The following is a 6,156-nucleotide window of genomic DNA, read 5'->3' on the forward strand; positions in this document are numbered from 1 at the left end:
AACAGAATAAGACTGAAGAAGGTTTGAAGAACAAGAGTGACAAAAGAGAGAAGGGAACAAAAAGAATAAGAGATGCGTAGGGCTAGAGGGACCTTCCCTTCCCTGTCCATCTTTAGAAGTGGCTCGTGATCTTGAGCGTATAAAACATCGGTCCGACCTTGATCTTGAACTTCAAGGCTAACTCCGGACGAAATAGTAACAGAGAATTGGGCGCGGTTCGGGTTCGGGGGGATAGGATGAGGAGGAGACAAGGGAGGGGTTGAGGAAAGGGTTGAGGGAGTGGCGGAGGGAGGAATGGTTAGGGGCGGGAAAGACGTACACAGACTGGAAGGATGTGGTCGCTGTGCATCCACCGACTCTGGAATCCAGAATTCCAGACTGTCAGAAATGTCCCTTTGTTGTCTGGTTTATCTGGGTCCGGAGGTCCACACCAGCCTCTCCAACATTTTATCATAGTGTTAAGCTACCTTAATCTGAACCAGCCATAAACTGATCAGGACCGGTTTGCACATAGCATAAAGTGGTCCAATTGATTTTTCAGACAAAATTCAATTTTCACCATTTTTTTTTTTTCTTTTAAGGGGGCCCAATACCGAACCTTTACCCAAGGCCTTATTAATTAAGTCAGGACACGCCCCGGCTCATAACAGCACGTGTCTTTATACAGTGGCTGTTCGTAAGCATAGTATATAAGCGATGGCAAGGTATCGAACAGAGACCCGGATGGCGTCCTCAACTGCTATTATTGCAGTTTCTATATTGCCTCTGACTGGTAGATGCAGTGATGCCCCTGGTGACTTGTGGAGCAGTTAAGCATCGGTCAGGCGTTTCAGTCACGTCAGTCGTTGACGTCAGCCGTCAGTTCAAAAGAAACGAAAGCTAGATTAAAAACAGACTAGACTGTTTTTTTCCATGTCCACCCGCCTGTAGTGTTTTTGTATGGTAACACTTGGTCCCGGGCTTTAGATAGTTACGCTATGTGTAAGTTTTAGGTAAATAAAAGGATATCTGGGTGCACATTTGCAACTGAAAAGTGTTTTAATAATTCACTGTATGCGAATTACACCGTTAATATTAGAAATGGGATATTATCATAATCGTTGAATGTAAGCTGAATGTAACTATCTAAAGCCCGGGACGCAGTGTTACCATACAAAAACACCACAGGTGGGTGGACAGATGGAAAAAAACCAAGTATAGACTCGTAAAGCCTTCAGATGATCAGAATACGTCATGACAGCGTAACTATCGCCCTCCGGAGCTCCTCTTTCTTGGCCGTCTTGTTTCCAGGATCCCCAGGAAAATGCAACCAGGTGGCTAAATTCCCCTGTTGCCAAAAGCCTCGAACACAGGGATTCCTGTGGTTTTGGTGGGAGCGTTTTTACGACGAAGAAGTGCAACCGTTAGCAGTAATTCTCTTCCTCTCTCACCAAATGTTTTGTTTGTATTGTTTGTAAGGTGTTTTTGCGCTGCATGGCACCAGTGGTTATTCAGCAATGGCACCAACGGCTTAACGTGACTTCCGAACCACGTCGAGAGGGTGAACTTCTATCACCAGAAATACACATCTATCACCCCTCAATGGAATGCCCGAGAATCGAACTTATGGCCACCGAGGTGGCAGGCCCAGACCAGGCCAGGCCGACCACGCCACTGAGGCGCTCTCTCTCTCTCTCTCTCTCTCTCTCTCTCTCTCTCTCTCTCTCTCTCTCTCTCACCAAATGGGTCTTAATTTTACTTTTGTTTTTGCGTATCAATCTCTGAAAAGACAAAAAAGAAGAAGAAGAAAAAAAAAGAGTTACTTCCAATATCTAAATGATAATCCAAATATTTTTAAAATGCTTATGTCTAATTCCAACTAAAAGTTCTTGAGGAAAACTGTCTCGGTGGCTTACGTCTACTGGATAATTCTGGTCAGAATATCTTATTGACAATAGTTTTACAATGTATATGGCAGTATCCGCAGAATGCTTTTAAAAAGATCTAAGGCAAAGAATGACGCGTAACTTTTTATTATATAAGAACGTAGAGAATGTCTGAATTCGGATTCACGCAAAAAAAGAAAGAAAAAAAAAATTCCCTAAAATGAAAAATATGAGAGAATCTTATATGAAAATCTGCATTCTGAGGAATTAAAAAAAAACCGTGAGAGAGTTCAACATACAAACATCCAGTCTATAAAAGTAACGAAACATCTAATGTATTTTTTTTAAGTATCTTTCTTCTAACGCAGTGTTTCTTAAAGTGTTCCGTGGAATGTTCCAAGGGCTCCTCAAGATATTGTGAGGAGGAAGCGTTGCTGTTAAGTTCACTAAAATTTGTGTGCAAAATTGTAAAATTATAATAATGTTGTGAAAGTTATTTTAAGTAAAATGTGAACATTCATGTTGAAGATAAGCCATTAATAAATAATCGAGTAACAATTTTAGTGCTATATATTATACCCTGAAAACACTTTTAAACCCAAGAGGGGAATTGTCATAATAAAAGGGGTTCGCTACATAGAGTCATTTTAATAAAAGGTGTCCGCTGCACAAGAAAGTTTAAGAAACACTGTTCTAATGGAACAAGTTCACTCTGGGCTGGGTGTTTACCTTCCGGGTTCGCGGTGTTTGCCTCAGTGTTTACTTGGACATTCCTGTCTCTTTGTCTTCTGATTACGCAAGAGTGTTTAGGTTTCAACATCCGCAAAAAAAAACATAGAGGCCTGCTGGGACTGCGAGAGAAGGGGGCGGGGCTGGCGGGTTGCTGGAAAGTGTGACACCAAATGATTGATGCCTACTGTTGGCAATGGATGACGAAGCACTTCAGTCATTTTCGCTCCTATCTCTTTCCATCCTTTTATTCTCTCTCTCTCTCTCTCTCTCGTCTCTCGTCTCTCTCTCTCTCTCTCTCTCTCTCTCTGTTCCTTCAATCGAACTACATGTTAGTGGGCCGATTAAGCCTCTCGCAGAAAATTTTGGTATGAAAATAAAAATAAAAGTTCCTGTCGTTTTGACACTCCAGTTTAGTTATCAAACTATTAAACGCAAACGTTTTGAAAAAGTATACGCATGTTAAAAGAAACAGAGCGGAAAAGACAGTAAATGATTAAAAGAGAGAGAGAGAGAGAGAGAGAGAGAGAGAGAGAGAGAGAGAGATACGGCGGCTTACTTTTAAAGGACTATTCCGGTAGAAATGTACAGCATTGTTTTGTCAGTTTTCTAGGTTTCTTGTCGAAGATATATCATAAATTCTAGTCGAAACGCGAGAATCACAATATATATATAAATCAAACCTCACCTACCTTGTCACTACATCTATCAGTGTAAATGGAAAAAATAATGTGCCTTTCGCTAATTTAACCTGAAGTTACCTAGTCCTTCGGTAGAGAGTATGGCAGTGATACTTCAAGGTTTTAGAATGGAATGGAATATAGAATTTAAGCCAAAAGCCAACCACTAGGACCTATGAGGTCATTCAGCGCTGAAAGGGAAACTGAGAGTATATGGGCTTGCAAGGTGTAACAGGAGGAAAACCTCAAAGCAGTTGCACTAAAAAAACAAGTGTAAGGAGACACTGGATAACAAGATGGAACAGAGAATATGAACGGAGGTGCAGTAAAAGGAATGAAAGGGGTTGCAGCTAGGGGGTCGAAGGGACGCTGCAAAGGACCTTGTAAGAGATACCAACAGTGCGCCGTGTGAGGTGCGGGAGTAACTATGACTCTCTATGAAAGTTGAAGTTTTCGACTGAGACCGTAAGAAGGAGTCATAGTTGCTAAGCTTCCTACCTCCTCGTGGTCCCGCTGGAAACTAGGCATAGCAATATGCCTAGGCTAAATGGAAGCCCCTCCCCTGTTCCTACAAGCAGGGGGGAAACCCGGCTAACTGGCCAACTCAAAGCCACTGGGGGTGCTCCAACCCAGAGCACTCCCAATGCCGGAGAGAGAAAGATTAAGATGGGTCGGAAGAGAGAAACCAACATCAGATCTCTCCCCACCCCAAGAAGAACTGATGCGAACAGCGGACATCAGGTGTCCCACCGGGTCGGCGAGATGGCGCCGCAAATAAGAATTGTCGAGAAGAATAATATCATAGAGCCTGACGATGGAAAGAAGAAGATTGATGACGGTCAAGAACTGGTTGTGAACAGGGTTAAATGTCCATATTGTGACAGGAGTTTTGGAACTTTTGCAGGGAGCCGCCTACATCAGCGAAGGGCCCATCAGGAGGAGTTCCACAAAGAAGGGATAGAAAAGTTCACGGACCGCCCCAACAAACCCTCCTACTGGGTTTGTAGATTTTATGAGTCCCTCGTTGGACGAGTGGTTTTCACACTTGGCTACCAATCCGGTGGTCCGAAGTTCGATTCTCAGCTCTGGCAACGCGGAATCAGAGGAATTTATTTCTGGTGATAGAAATTCATTTCTCGATATAATGTGGTTCGGATCCCACAATAAGCTGTAGGTCCCGTTGCTAGGTGACCAATTGGTTCCTAGCCACGTAAAAATATCTAATCCTTCGGGTCAGCCCTAGGAGAGCTGTTAATCAGCTCAGTGGTCTGGTAAAACTAAGATATACTTAAATTTGTAGGTTTGTTTTATGCCCTGCTTTGAGAGAAAGAGCCCGTGTTCAGTACTTGGCCGGCTTTATCTAACAAGAACGACATACTCCAACCTGACATTAGTTTGTGTGTCACGTCTCACCTGTCCCTCATTAACTTACGAAGAATTAGAGGAATGCCTCATGACCTGGGGCTCATCAGGAAAGCGATCATACTCAAAAATAAAAGATTACCTAACAAGTCACAAATGAAGGACCCCACCTTCTCCTCTGCGATCCTCAACGCCTACCTCAGGACATTGGTTGGGAGGACACGCCCACTCTGTCCGCGTCTGTTGGTTGTTCACAGACCGAAGGTCCACACGAGGCCTTTTCAACCTTTTCAGCTCTTTATTCCTCACACCATTGGAGTATAGAACAGTCTTTTAATACATTTTTATTTTGTTGATCCATTTATCAATTTATTATTTTAATTTTTAATAAGACAGATCTTTCTTTATTTCCCCTTACAGCCTCTCATTTCTTCCTAACGAACTGTCCATAAAGTCCCGTTACCATTACAGGCAATAAATATTTGTAATGGTACAGGGACTTTATAGACACTTCATCCTAACCTACAACATACAGGGTGTCCACAAAGTCCCGGTACCATCACCAGTAATGAATACTTGTAATGGTACTGGGGCTTTATGGACACTTCTTCCTAACGAACAACATACAGGGTGTCCATAAGTCCCGGTACCATCACAAGCAGTAAATACTTGTAATGGTACTGGGACTTTATGGACACCCTATATTGTTTGGCAGCTTGAATTTATCAAGTCACTGGTCCCTGTGAGCTTGTTCCATATGAACAGGGTTCATCTTTCTGAATAATAATAATAATAATAATAATAATAATAATAATAATAACAACAACAACAACCCTCACCACAGTAGGCACAAAGCCAACAATAACCGTCCCGCCCAGTGCAAAGTCTGCTGCTTACAAAGGTGTCCTTGAATAAGGCTATTGACAATATCAACTCCGACCGTGGAATCTTAGCGGACGGTATCATCATCGTTTTTGCCGCATCTTCTTCTTTCTTATTTTTTTATGAAAACGGCCTCCAAGGGAGCATCATCAACTTACCGGTTTATACAGTTATTTATCGTATACCTGAGGGTGATTGAAAGTCACACTTTTTTTTTTACAGAACTGGAATTCAGTCGACTTTTCTGGGTATTTGGAGAGAAAGCGGTTAAGAGTCTAAGTAAAAGATAATCTCTCTCTCTCTCTCTCTCTCTCTCTCTCTCTCTCTCTCCTAGGACCTACGTAAACGTTTGCGGTTCTTTTAATAATGCGTCCTTTGGACAATAAAGACATACGCACGCGCACGCACGCATGCACACATATATGTGCGCATACACAGCATACAAACATAGACAACAAGTGCAAAATTCCATCATTTAAATCATAACAAGGCCTCGAGTCTTCCCAAATGAGAATAGGCAAAAAAAATGATAATAGAAAATAAAAAAATAAAAATAATACAAAAACCGGACAATAAGACCAGTTATTAATACGGTATTCGGAGCACCACTGAACAGGATGCGCGAAGGACTCCTACGG

This window comes from Macrobrachium nipponense, chromosome 33 (genome assembly GCF_015104395.2).
Source record: "Macrobrachium nipponense isolate FS-2020 chromosome 33, ASM1510439v2, whole genome shotgun sequence".
NCBI lineage: Eukaryota > Metazoa > Arthropoda > Malacostraca > Decapoda > Palaemonidae > Macrobrachium > Macrobrachium nipponense.